At 39.0% G+C, this 15102-nt stretch overlaps 1 long non-coding RNA gene across 1 annotated transcript; it reads right to left on the minus strand.

Annotated features, from left to right (window-relative positions):
* Window positions 1-1599: 1599 nt before the first annotated feature.
* Window positions 1600-12940, minus strand: LOC112582237. Its single transcript, XR_003106764.2, has 3 exons — window positions 12869-12940; window positions 11099-11144; window positions 1600-1731 (listed from the first exon to the last, which is right to left on the minus strand). It is a non-coding gene; the product is annotated as an uncharacterized LOC112582237 (long non-coding RNA).
* Between the last annotated feature and the right edge of the window lie 2162 nt (window positions 12941-15102).

Consider the following 15102-nt stretch of genomic DNA (forward strand, 5'->3'; position numbering starts at 1 on the left):
CAGAGCAATTGTTTTTCCTGAGGTAATTCATTGAAAGGATTCATTTAAAGGGTGTCCATTCTGTATGAATGCCAATATAGTCACTCCTTTGCAAATAAAAATAAGCCTTTATGGTGAGTCTGGCCCTGATTTGAACCAAGGTAAAAGTTTATTCTGGGAACTTCTCAAAAACGTTTGTTTTTCTAAATCTGAATCAGTAAGAGAACAAAGGCAAGGATTCAGAAACTTTGACTCCAAGATTGTATTAAATACATTAATGTATTTCCCACCACTTATACCTATTTCTTTCCTCTTTTGGGGAAATATAATACATGATTATTTGCACTTCCTAAGGGAAATGGACAACTGAAAACATTCAACTTCTAGGGAGTACTTACCTGATGAGTATGTCTGTATATACGGTGTGGCAAGTGGAAAATTGCTTTACGTTGAATGGCCAGACATAAGCCATAATGTGGTAAGACCCAAGGATAAGCTACAGAGGGAGAATCCTTGGAGCTGGATATGAAAGTTACTGTGGCTTCCTGAGTCATCTGCCATTAGGAACCTCTGAAAGGAACAAAAATCATCTTACTGTGTCAATGGTCACCTCAGGTTCTACCCTCTATGCTTTGTATTTTTCATATAAAAATACATATTTTCCAGTGGTCATGTATGGATGTGAGACTTGGACTGTGAAGAAAGCTGAGTGCCAAAGAATTGATGCTTTTGAACTGTGGTGTTGGAAAAGACTCTTGAGAGTCCCTTGGACTGCAAGGAGATCCAACCAGTCCATCCTAAAGGAGATCAATCCTGGGTGTTCATTGGAAAGACTGACGCTGAAGCTGAAACCCCAATACTTTGGCAACCTCATGCAAAGAGTTGACTCATTGGAAAAGACCTTGATGATGGGAGGGATTGGGGGAAGGAGGAGAAGGGGATGACAGAGAATGAGATGGCTGGATGGCATCACCGACTTGATGGAAGTGAGTTTGAGTAGACTCCGGGAGTTGGTGATGGACAGGGAGGCCTGGCGTGCTGCAATTCATGGGGTTACAAAGAGTCGGACACGACTGAGTGACTGAACTGAACTGAACTGAACTGAATATTATATGGTTGGTCCATTTGAAAAAATGTCAAAACCTTATAAGCTTATGCTGCTGCTGCTGCTGCCAAGTCACTTCAGTCGTGTCCGACTCTGTGCAACCCCATAGACAGCAGCCCACCAGGCTCCCCTGTCTCGGGATTCTCAAGGCAAGAGTACTGGAGTGGGTTGCCATTTCCTTCTCCAATGCATGAAAGTGAAAAGTGAAAGTGAAGTTGCTCAGTTGTGTCCGACTCTTAGCAACCCCATGGTCTGCAGCCTACCAGGCTCCTCCATCCATGGAATTTTCCAGGCGAGAGTACTGGAGTGGGGTGCCATTGCCTTCTCCAGTCCCCCATGCTAGTAAGGTTATATTCAAAATCCTCTAAGCTAGGCTTCAGCATTATGTGAACTGAGAACTTCCAGATTTTAAAGGTGGTTTTAGAAAAGGCAGAGGAACCAGAGACCAAATTGCCACATTCACTGGATCATAGAGAAAGCAAAAGGAATTTAAGAAAAAACAGCTATTGTTTCATTGACTAAGCAAAAGCCTTTGGTGGTGTGGTCATAACAAACTGTGGAAAACTCTTAAAGAGATGGGAATACCAGACCATCTTACCTGTCTCCTGGGAAACCTGTATGCAGGTCAAGAAGAAACAGTTAGAAACCTGTATGGAAAAATTGACTAGTTTAGGATTGAGAAAGGAGCATGACAATGCTGTTTATTGTCAATCTGTTTATTTAACTTATACCAGAGCACATCATGCAAAATGCTGGGCTGGATGAAGTACAAGCTGGAATCGAGATTGCTGGGAGAAATATCTACAACCCCAGATATGCAGATGATACCACTCTAATGGCAGAAAGTGAAGAGAAAATAAAGAGCCTCTTAGTGAGGGTGAAGGAGGAGTGAAAAAGCCGGCTTAAAACTCAATATTAAAAAAAAAAAACAAAAAAACAAAAAAACAAACAAACCCTAAGATCATGGTATCAGTTCCATCACTTGCTTATGTTCAAGTTGGATTTAGAAAAGGCAGAGGAACCAGAGATCAAATTGCCAACATCCATTGGATCATAGAAAAAGCAAGAGAGTTCCAAAAAAACATCTACTTCTGTTTTATCAACTATGCCAAAGCCTTTGACTGTGTGGACAACAACAAGCTGTGGAAAATTTTTAAAGAGATGAGGATACCAGGTCACCTTACCTGCCTCCTGAGAAATCTATATACAAGTCAAGAAGCAACAGTTAGAATCGGACATGGAACAGAAGACTGGTTCTAAGTTGGGAAAGGAGTATGTCAAGGCTGTATATTGTCACCCAGCTTATTTAACTTATATGCAGAGTACATCATGTGAAATGCTGGGCTGGATGAAGCAGAAGCTGGAATCAAGATTGCCAGCAGAAATATCAATAACAAACCGCACAGATTAGAAATATTAAAAAATTAAGGTACATCATGAATGCATAAAACATACATAAATACTATTTTGTCTTCTACTACAATAAAATATACACAGATACAATAAAAAACAGAAGATGGCAGAGGAATAGGATGGGGAGAACACTTTCTCCCCCACAAATTCATCAAAAGAACATTTAAACGCCGAGTAAATTCCACAAAACAACTTCTGAATGCTGGCAGAGGACATCAGGCACCCAGAAAAGCAACCCATTGTCTTCAAAAGGAGGTAGGAAAAAATATAAAAGACAAAAAAGAGACAAAAGAGGGAGGGATGGAGCTCCATCCTGGGAAGGGAGTCTTAAAAAGAGAGAAGTTTCCAAACACCAGGAAACATTCTCACTGCCGAATCTGTGCCGAGCCTTGGAAGCACAGAGGGCAACATAACAGGGAGGAAAAATAAATAAACAATTAAAACCCACAGATTATGAGCCCTATGGTAACTCCCCCAGCGGAGAAGCAGCACAGACGCCTGCACACGCCACTAGCAAGCAGGGCCTGGGCAGGGAGGTGCAGCGCGGGCTGCATCTCTTAGAGTAAGGATCTGACCTAAATACCCTGAGCGCTATGTGAGTGAAATAATTTGGGCTAGCAAACCAGACTGTGGGATATGTACCATGCGAAAAGCCAGCCCTAACCTAAGACACCGCCAGACCTGCGCACGAAACAAAGGACTGAACAGAGATAGCCTGCTGCAGACCATCCCCCTCTGGTGACAAGCAGCCAGAGCCGTAAGGGGGCAATCGCAGCCCCAGAGAGACATTATCTACAAAACTGTAAGCAGGCTTCTTTGCTAGCTAAAACTTCTTGGGGTTCTGTAAGGTCAACATCCGCCTGAGAAGGCGCTCCGGTTGTACACCTAGATAACCAAGCGGCGGGGAGGCGATAAGTTGCAGCAACTGCGCTCGCCAAACACCTCATCACCTGAGCTGCTTGGACCTGGGAAGGGCACAAAACACAGGCCCAACCGAGTCTGCACCTCTGAGGACTACCCGAGTGCCTGAACCTGAGTGGCTTAGACCTGGGAGGTGCAAGCAGCCCAGGGCCAGCCGTGGATGGTTCCTGGCGGAGCAACCTAGAGCCTGAGCAGTGTGGGCAGGGAAGCTAAACACGCCGTGAGTGGGGGCAGGCCCAGTGTGGCCGAGGCACTGTGAGCACATGCCAGTGTTATTTGTTTGAAGTGTCCCTCCCTCCCCACAGCGTGACTGAACAAGTGAGCGTAAAAAAAAAATATCCACCACCGTCCCCTTTGTGACAGGGCAGAAATCAGAGACCAACAAACTTCATATATATATATTTTATAATTTTTGTGACCTTGTTTTTTTTTTTTTTTTCCTTTAACATTGTATTTTTGAAATTCCAAACCCTACTCTAGATTTTTAATTTTAGCTTTTTGGTATTTGTTATCATTTTTGTACCTATTTTTTTAAATAATTTTTGTGACTTTTTTTTCTTCTCTCTCTCTCTCTTTCTCTTCTTCAACATTGTATATCTGAAATTCCAAACTCTAGATTTTAATTTATGCTTTTTGGTATTTGTTATCAATTTTGTAACTATATTTTCTTTATAATTTTTGCAACTTTTGCCTCTCTTTCTTTTTCTTCTTCTTTTCTTTAACATTGTATTTTTGAAATTCCAAACTCTGCTCTAGATTTTCAACTTTTGCTTTTTGGTATTTGTTACAATTTTGCACCTATATTTTCTTTATAATTTTTGTGACTTTTTTTTCTTTTTCTCTCTTTCTTTTCCTTCTTCTTTTCTTTGACATTGTATTTTTGAAATTCCAAACTCTACTCTAGATTTTTAATTTTTGATTTTATGTATTTGTTACCAATTTTGTACCTTTAAGAACCCAATCTTCAGTACCCATTTTTTACTAGAAAGCGAGATTACTGGCTTGACTGCTCTCTCCCCCTTTGGACTCTCCTTTTTCTCCACCAGGTCGCCTGTGTCTCCTCCCTAACCCCTCTCTGCTCTACCCAACTCTGTGAATTTCTGTGTGTTCCAGACGGTGGAGAACACTTAGGGAACTGATTACTGGCTCGATCTGTCTCCCTCCTTTTCATTCCCCCCTTTTATCCTCCTGGCCACCTCTGCCTCCTTCCTCCTTCTTCTCTTCTCTGTATAACTCCATGAACATCTCTGAGAGGTCCAGATGTGGAGTGCACATAAGGAAGTGATTACTGGCTAGCCCGCTCTCTCCTCTAATGATTCCACCTCATCTCATTCGGGTCACCTCTAACTCCCTCCTCCCTCTTCTCCTCTCCATGTAACGCTGTGAACCTCTCTGGGTGATCCTCATGGTGGAGAAACTTTTCATCTTTAACCTAGATGTTTTATCAATGGTTCTGTATAGAAGGAGAAGTTTTGAAACTACTGTAAAAATAAGACTGATAACTGGAAGCAGGAGGCTTAAATCCAAACCCTGACTCCAGGGAACTCCTGACTCCAGGGAACATTAATTGACAGGAGCTCATCAAACTCCTCCATACCTACACTGAAACCAAGCACCACACAAGGGCCAACAAGTTCCAGGGCAAGACATACCAAGCAAATTCTCCAGCAACACAGGAACGCAGCCCTGAGCTCCAAGATACAGGCTGCCCAAAGTCACCCCAAAACCATAGAGATCTCATAACTCATTACTGAACACTTAATTGCACTCCAGAGAGAAGAAATCCAGCTCCACCCACCAGAACACCGACACAAGCTTCCCTAACCAAGAAACCTTGACAAGCCACCTGTACAAGCCCACACACAGCGAGGAAACGCCACAATAAAGAGAACTCCACAAACTGCCAGAATACAGAAAGGACACCCCAAACTCAGCAATTTAAACAAGATGAAGAGACAGAGGAATAACCAGCAGATAAAGGAACAGGATAAATGCCCACCAAACCAAACAAAAGAGGAAGAGATAGGGAATCTACCTGATAAAGAATTCCAAATAATGATAGTGAAATTGATCCAAAATCTTGAAATAAAAATGGAATCACAGATAAATAGCCTGGAGACAAGGATTGAGAAGATGCAAGAAAGGTTTAACAAGGACCTAGAAGAAATAAAAAAGAGTCAATATATAATGAATAATGCAATAAATGAGATCAAAAACACTCTGGAGGGAACCAAGAGTAGAATAACAGAGGCAGAAGATAGGATTAGTGAGGTAGAAGATAGAATGGTAGAAATAAATGAATGAGAGAGGACAAAAGAAAAACGAATTAAAAGAAATGAGGACAATCTCAGAGACCTCCAGGACAGTATTAAACGCTACAACATCGAATCATAGGGGTCCCAGAAGAAGAAGGCAAAAAGAAAGACCATGAGAAAATACTTGAGGAGATAATAGTTGAAAATTTCCCTAAAATGGGGAAGGAAATAATCACTCAAGGCCAAGAAACCCAGAGAGTCCCAAACAGGATAAACCCAAGGCAAAACACCCCAAGACACATATTAATCAAATTAACAAAGATCAAACACAAAGAACAAATATTAAAAGCAGCAAGGGAAAAACAACAAATAACACACAAGGGAATTCCCATAAGGATAACAGCTGATCTTTCAATAGAAACTCTTCAAGCCAGGAAGGAATGGCAAGACATACTTAAAATGATGAAAGAAAATAACCTACAGCCCAGATTATTGTACCCAGCAAGGATCTCACTCAAATATGAAGGAGAAATCAAAAGCTTTACAAACAAGCAAAAGCTGATAGAATTCTGCACGACCAAACCAGCTCTCCAACAAATACTAAAGGATATTCTCTAGACAGGAAACACAAAAACGGTGTATAAATTCGAACCCAAAACAATAAAATAAATGGCAACAGGATCATACTTATCAATAATTACCTTAAACGTAAATGAGTTGAATGCCCCAACCAAAAGACAAAGACTGGCTGAATGGATACAAAAACAAGACCCCTACATATGTTGTCTACAAGAGACCCACCTCCAAACAGGGGACACATACAGACTGAAAGTGAAGGGCTGGAAAAAGATTTTCCATGCAAATAGGGACCAAAAGAAAGCAGGAGTAGCAATACTCATATCAGCTAAAATAGTCTTTAAATCAGTCTGTGAAAAGAGACAAAGACGGTCACTACATAATGATCAAAGGATCAATCCAAGAAGAAGATATAACAATTATAAATATATATGCACCCAACACTGGAGCACTGCAATATGTAAGACAAATGCTAACAAGTATGAAAGGAAAAATAAACAATAACACAATAATAGTGGGAGACTTTAATACCCCACTCACACCTATGGATAGATCAACTAAACAGAAAATTAATAAGGAAATACAAATTTTAAATGATACAATAGACCAGTTAGACCTAACTGATATCTATAGGACATTTCATCCCAAAACAATGAATTTCACCTTTTTCACAAGCGCACACAGAACCTTTTCCAGGATAGATCACATCCTGGGCCATAAATCTAGTCTTGGTAAATTCAAAAAAATTGAAATCATTCCAAGCATCTTTTCCTACAACAATGCAGTAAGATTAGATCTCAATTACAGGAAAAAAAAACTATTAAAAATTCCAACATATGGAGGCTGAACAACACGCTGCTGAATAACCAACAAATCACAGAAGAAATAAAAAAAAGGAATCAAAATTTGCATAGAAATGAATGAAAATGAGAACACAACAACCCAAAACCTGTGGGAAACTGTAAAAGCAGTCCTAAGGGGAAAGTTCATAGCAATACAGGCATACCTCAAGAAACAAGAAAAAAGTCAAATAAATAACCTAACTCTACACCTAAAACAATTAGAAAAGGAAGAAATGAAGAATACCAGGGTTAGTAGAAGGAAAGAAATCTTAAAAATTAGGGCAGAAATAAATGCGAAAGAAACAAAAGAGACCATAGCAAAAATCAACAAAGCCAAAAGCTGGTTCTGTGAAAGGATAAATAAAATCGACAAACCATTAGCCAGACTCATCAAGAAACAAAGGGAGAAAAATCAAATCAATAAAAGTAGAAATGAAAATGGAGAGATCACAACAGACAACACAGAAATACAAAGGATCATAAGAGACTACTATCAGCAATTATATGCCAATAAAATGGACAACGAGGAAGAAATGGACAAATTCTTAGAAAAGTACAACTTTCCAAAACTGGACCTGGAAGAAATAGAAAGTCTTAACAGACCCATCACAAGCATGGAAATTGAAACTGTAATCAAAAATCTTCCAGCAAACAAAAGCCCAGGTCCAGACGGCTTCGCAGCTGAATTCTACCAAAAATTTAGAGAAGAGCTAACACCTATCGTACTCAAACTCTTCCAGAAAATTGCAGAGGAAGGTAAACTTCCAAACTCATTCTATGAGGCCACCATCACCCTAATCCAAAACCTGACAAAGATGCCACAAAAAAGGATAACTACAGGCCAAGACCACTGATGAACATAGATGCAAAAATCCTTAACAAAATTCTAGCATTCAGAACCCAACAACACATTAAAAAGATCATACACCATGACCAAGTGGGCTTTATCCCAGGGATGCAAGGATTCTTCAATATCTGCAAATCAATCAATGTAATACACCACATTAACAAATTGAAAAATAAAAACCATATGATTATCTCAATAGATGCAAAGAAAGCCTTTGAAAAAATTCAACATCCATTTATGATAAAAACTCTCCAGTAAGCAGGAATAGAAGGAATTTATCTCAACATAATAAAAGCTATATATGACAAGCCCATTATCCTCAATGGTGAAAAATTGAAAGTATTTCCTCTAAAGTCAGGAACAAGAAAAGGGTGCCCACTTTCACCATTACTATTCAACATAATTTTGGAAGTTTTGGCCACAGTAATCAGAGCAGAAAAAGAAATAAAAGGAATCCAAATTGGAAAAGAAGAAGTAAAACTCTCACTGTTTGCAGATGACATGATCCTCTACATAGAAAACCCTAAAGACTCCACCAGAAAATTACTAGAACTAATCAATGATTATAGTAAAGTTGCAGGATATAAAATCAACACACAGAAATCCCTTGCATTCCTATACACTAATAATGAGAAAATAGAAAGAGAAATTAAGGAAACAATTCCATTTACCATTGCAACGAAAATAATAAAATACTTAGGAATATATCTACCTAAAGAAACTAAAGACCTATGTATAGAAAACTATAAAACACTGGTGAAAGAAATCAAAGAGAACACTAATGGATGGAGAAATATACCATGTTCATGGATTGGAAGAATCAATACAGTGAAAATGAGTATACTACCCAAAGCAATCTATAGATTCAATGCAATCCCTATCAAGCTACCAACAGCATTCTTCACAGAGCTAGAACAAATAATTTCACAATTTGTATGGAAATACAAAAAACCTCAAATAGCCAAAGCTATCTGGAGAAAAAAGAATGGAATTGGAGGAATCAACCTGCCTGACTTCAGGCTCTACTACAAAGACAGTCATCAAGACAGTATGGTACTGGCACAAAGACAGAAATAGAGATCAATGGAACAAAATAGAAAGCCCAGAGATAAATCCACGCACATATGGACCCCTTATCTTTGACAAAGGAGGCAAGAATATACAATGGATTAAAGACAATCTCTTTAACAAGTGGTGCTGGGAAATCTGGTCAACCACTTGTAAAAGAATGAAACTAGAACACTTTCTAACACCATACACAAAAATAAACTCAAAATGGATTGAAGATCTAAACGTAAGACCAGAAACTATAACACTCCTAGAGGAGAACATAGGCAAAACACTCTCCGACATACATCACAGCAGGATCCTCTATGACCCACTTCCTAGAATATTGGAAATAAAAGCAAAAATAAACAAATGGGATGTAGTTAAACTTAAAAGCTTCTGCACAACAAAGGAAACTATAAGCAAGGTGAAAAGACAGCCTTCAGATTGGGAGAAAATAACAGCAAAGGAAGCAACTGACAAACAACTAATCTCAAAAATATACAAGCGACTCCTACAGCTCAATTCCATAAAAATAAGCGACCCAATCAAAAAATGGGCCAAAGAACTAAAGAGACATTTCTCCAAAGAAGACATACAGATGGCTAACAAACACGTGAAAAGATGCTCATCATCACTCATTATCAGAGAAATGCAAATCAAAACCACTATGAGGTACCATTTCACGCCAGTCAGAATGTCTGTGATCCAAAAGTCTACAAGCAGTAAATGCTGGAGAGTGTGTGGAGAAAAGGGAACCCTCTTATACTGTTGGTGGGAATGAAAACTAGTACAGCCACTATGGAGAACAGTGTGGAGATTCCTTAAAAAACTGGAAATAGAACTGCCTTATGACCCAGCAATCCCACTGCTGAGCATACACACTGAGGAAACCAGAATTGAAAGAGACACGTGTACCCCAATGTTCATCACAGCACTGTTTATAATAGCCAGGACATGGAAGCAACCTAGATGTCCATCAGCAGATGAATGGATAAGAGATGTGTGGTACACATACACAATGGAGTATTACTCAGCCATTAAAAAGAATACATTTGAATCAGTTCTAATGAAGTGGATGAAACTGGAGCCTATTATACAGAGTGAATTAAGCCAGAAAGAAAAACACCAATACAGTATACTAACGCATATATATGGAATTTAGAAAGATGGTAACAATAACCCTGTGTATGAGACAGCAAAAGAGACACTGATGTATAGAACAGTCTTTTGGACTCTGTGGGAGAGGGAGAGGGTGGCATGATTTGGGAGAATGGCATTGAAATATGTATAGTATCATATATGAAACGAGCTGCCAGTCCAGTTTCGATGCACGATACTGGATGCTTGGGGCTGGTGCAATGGGACGACCCAGAGGGATGGTATGGGGAGGGGGGAAGGAGGAGGGTTCGGGATGGGAAACACATGTATGCCTGTGGCAGATTCATTTTGATATATGGCAAAACCAATATAATATTGTAAAGTTAAAAAATAAAATTAAAAAAAATATTCAAATTTATGCACAAAATACTTATAGACTGTACATAGTACCATTTGCAGTCTAGAAAAATGTAAGCAAACATAAATAAGCAGTATTAAATCATAACTGCACAAAATTAATTGTGGTACAAAATATACTACAGTAAAAGCTTGGTAGCCATCTCCTGGTGCTATTGTGGTGAGTTCAAAAGTTTTATGTATCTGCTTAAAATGGCATGTGATATTAATCATCTCTGTGTAAGCAATCTGTCTTTCCAGTAAGTTTTGTTGTGCAGTGAAGAGTTATGGCTTGTTCTTCTCATGTATTTTTCACTGTATTTAGTATAATACCTTAACCTTGAGTAACACCATAAAACTCATGCAAAATGCCATTTGTGAAAATGGGAGTGCTCACAAGAAACAGAGAAAGGTCATGACTTCAGGAGAAAAAGTTGAAATGATAAATATATACCATAGATTGATGTATGCAGTAGCCTATCATTTCAATATAATTTATCTTAAGGACCACTGTAAAAAAGATAAAAGGAAATTTGTGAAATCATTATTGTGGCTACATCAGCAGTCATGAAAACCTGGAAGTTTTGTGAAATACTTTTTTTTTTTTTTTACTCACATCAATTGTGCAGCTTCTATGTGGGTGCAGGCAAAAGTGTCATAATCTGAAAAACAAATTCCACAAAAGACATGTATTAGTAAGGAAGAGATGAAATCACCAGGATTTAAGGCAGGAAGGGATAGGCTAACTCTAAGTAGTAGGGCAAATGCAGTTGGATTTATAATCAGGATTTCCCTAATCTTTAAAGCTGCTAAACCCTTGAGCCTGGAGGGGAAAATGTAAACATCAGCTGCCAGTCTTTTGGTTGTACAATAAAAAGGCCTGGACCAGGAGAATCCATTTTTTTTCTGGATTGCCTACATTGATTCTTTGTCCTCAAAATCAGGAAATACATTGTCAGTGAGGGATTACACTTTAAAATTCTTTTGATATTAGACAGTGCTCCTGGCCACCCAGAACCTTATGAGTTCAACACTGAAGCAATCAAAGTAGCATATTTGTGCCCAAACACAACTTCTCTAATTTAGCCTCTAGATGACAAGGTCATACAGACTTTAAGGCTCATTACACACAGTACATTATGGAACAGATAGTCACCTCTATGAAAGAGAACCCTGATAGAGAGAACATCATGAATATCTGGAAGGATTACTCCATGGAAGATGCAATAGTTGTTATAGAAAAAAACCTATGAAAGCCACTAAGCCAAAAACAATAAATTTATGCTGGAGAACATTGTCTTTAGATGTTGTGCATGACTTTACAGGATTTGCAACAGAGTCAATCAAGGAAATCATAAGAGATTGTGAATAGGGTCAAGAAGGTGTGGCTACAGGGTTTCAATATATGAATCTTGGAGAAATTCAAGAACTAACAGACACCACACCAGAAGAATTAACAGATGATGATGTGATGGATATGATTCGCAACTGAACCAGTGACACGTGATGAAGAAGATGTAAAAAAAAATGCAGTGTCAGAAAGCAATTGGCACTAGATAATCTGACAGAATGGTTGTGATAACTACAGAGTGCTTTTGACTTATTTTACAACATGAACCTTTATCTAATATAGGCACTGAAACTAAAGCAAATAGTGGAAGAAAGATTGGTACTGTATAGAAAGGTCTTATGGAAATAAAAACCCAAAAGTCAGACAGTAATTATGATTTGTTTTCAGAAAGTTGCACTGTGTTCTTGGCATTCCTGTCCCCACTTCCACCTCCTCCAGCTCTTCTCTGCCACCCATAAAACAGCAAAACCAACTCCTTCCTACTTCCTCCTTCTCAAACTACTCACCATGGAGCTCCTGCTCCAGCCTATCTTGCTCCAGCATTGCTTCCTACTAAGATAGAAGTTGATATTGTATTTGACAGTGCACACACTTGGAGGGAATGGAGCTGGCTAGGGCCGATCAAGGTAGAAGTAACCATTGCTAGCTCATGTGTCCCAGAACACACTGCAGAGGGAGTGTAGTTGGTTCCAAGGTAGGGACTGCCATCACATGAATGCACTTTCCTGTGCACAATTTGTGGAGGTGGGAGATTGGGTTAGCTCAGTGGTGTGGCATAAACCAGTGGCACCAGTCCTGACAGCTTCTAACAAGATGCTGCACAGAAGTGCAGCCCAAGACCTCAGGCCCCAGCCATATCGTAAACCAAGGCAAAGACTGCCATCACACCTAGGAGAAATCCTCCTCACTCAGGGTTCCTCCTCCAGCCCCTCATTTTCCAACCCCACTTTCAAGGGATGGTGATAGCCATTGAGCATAGGACAAATGCTGGTATGCACATGACTCTGATTCTAACCCCTCCAACTGTAGGCTTACCTCCCATTAAGGTGGTGATGCCAGCACACCCTGGGGAATGCAACCATACTCATTTCAGATGTAGCACTCCCACACAAGCCACTGGGCACATACAGATTGCACAGAGTTGCTCTTACACAAGGGCAATTGCTCAAGACAAGATTAGGTAACTTTCATTTCAGTTCACAGACACAGAGAAAGATAAACAAACATAGAAGACTAAGAAATGTTTTAAGCAAAAAAAAACAAAACAAAACAAAACAAAAAAACACTCATTAAAGATAGATAAATAATTTAGCTGATAAAAAATGAAATCAATAGTAACAAAAATGTAAACTGAACTGGTGAAAATAATGGATAATCTAAATGAGAATTTAAAAGAGGAACTAGAAAATATAAAAAAGAATTGCTCAGAGCTGAAGGATACAATAACAAATGAAAAAAAAAAAAAGCACTAGCAAGTATTAACAGTAAAATAGGATTTATAGAATAATGTAAAGGAATTTGTAATAATATAAGGAATGTATAAGTGAATTTGGAAAACTCAGCAGTGGCCACAGGACTGGAAAAGGTCAGTTTTCATTCCAATCGCAAAGAAGGCCAATGCCAAAGAATGCTAACACTATTGCACAACTGCACTTATCTCACACGTTAGCAAATCAATGCTCAAAATTCTCCAAGCCAGGCTTCAACAGTATGTGAACTGGGAACTTGCAGATGTTCAAGCTGGTTTTAGAAAAGGCAGAGGAACCAGAGATCAAATTGCCAACATCCACTGGATCATAGAAAAAGCAACAGAATTCCAGAAAAATATCAACTTCTGCTTTATTGATCATGCCAAAGCCTTTGAAAAAGTAGATCACAACAAACTGTGCAACATTCTTCAAGAGATTGGTATACCAGGCCAAATTACCTGCCTCCTGAGAAATCTGTATGCAGGTCAAGAAACAACAGCTAGAACCTGACATGAAACAGTAGACAGGTGCCAAATTGGGAAAGGAGCACGTCAAGGCTGTATAGTGTCACCCTGCTTATTTAACTTATATGCAGAGTACATCATGAGAAATGCTGGGCTGGATGAAGAACAAGCTGGAATCCAGATTTCTGGGAGAAATATCAATAACCTCAGATATGCAGATGACACCACCCTTAAGTCAGAAAGTGAAGAACTAAATAGCCTATAGATGAAAGTGAAAGAGGAGAGAGGAAATTTTGGCTTAAAATTCAACATTCAAAAAACAAAGATCATGGCATCTGGTCCCATCACTCCATGGCAAATAGATGGAGAAACAATGGAAACAGTGACAGACTTCATTTTCTTGGGCTCCAAAATCACTGCAGATTGCAACTGCAGACATGAATTTATAAGATACTTGCTCCTTGGAAGAAAGCCATGACCAACCTAGACAGCATATTAAAAAGCAGAGATATCACTTTGCCCGACAAAGGTCAGTGTAGTCAAGGCTATGGTTTTTCAATAACTTTGCTACTGATTACAGCAAACACCCTCTTCAAACAACATAAGAGAAGACTGTATACACGGACATCACCAGATGATCAATACTGAAATCAGATTGATTATTTTCTTTGCAGCCAAAGATGGAGAAGCTCAATACCGTCAGCAAAAACAAGACCAGGAGCTGACTGTGGCTCAGATCATGAATTCCTTATTGCCAAGTTCAAACTTAAATTAAAGAAAGTAGGGAAAACCACCAGATCATTCAGGTATGACCTAAATCAAGTCCTTTATGATTATACAGTGGGAGTGACAAATAGATTCAAAGGATTAGATCTGATAGACAGAGTGCCTGAAGAACTATGGCTAGAGGTTCATGAAATTGTACAGGAGGCAGTGATCAAGACCATTCCCAAGAAAAAGAAATGCAAAAAGGCAAAATAATTGTCTGAGGAGGACTTACAAACAGCTAAGAAAAGAAGGGAAACTAAAGACAAAGGAGGAAAGGAAAGATATACACATTTGAATGCAGTTTCAAAGAACAGCAAGGAGAGATAAGGAAACCTTCTTCAGTGATCATTGTAAAGAAAAAGATGAAAACAATAGAATGGGCAAGACTAAAGATCTCTTCAAGAAAATCAGAGATACCAAGGGAACATTTAATCCAAAGATGGGCTCAAGAAAGGACGGAAATACTATGGACCTAACAGAAGCAGAAGATGTTAAGAAGAGGTGGCAAGAATACACAGAAGAACTGTACATAAAAGATCTTCATGGCCTAGATAACCATAATGGCGTG

Source organism: Bubalus bubalis, chromosome X (genome assembly GCF_019923935.1).
Source record: "Bubalus bubalis isolate 160015118507 breed Murrah chromosome X, NDDB_SH_1, whole genome shotgun sequence".
Classification (NCBI taxonomy): Eukaryota; Metazoa; Chordata; class Mammalia; order Artiodactyla; family Bovidae; genus Bubalus; species Bubalus bubalis.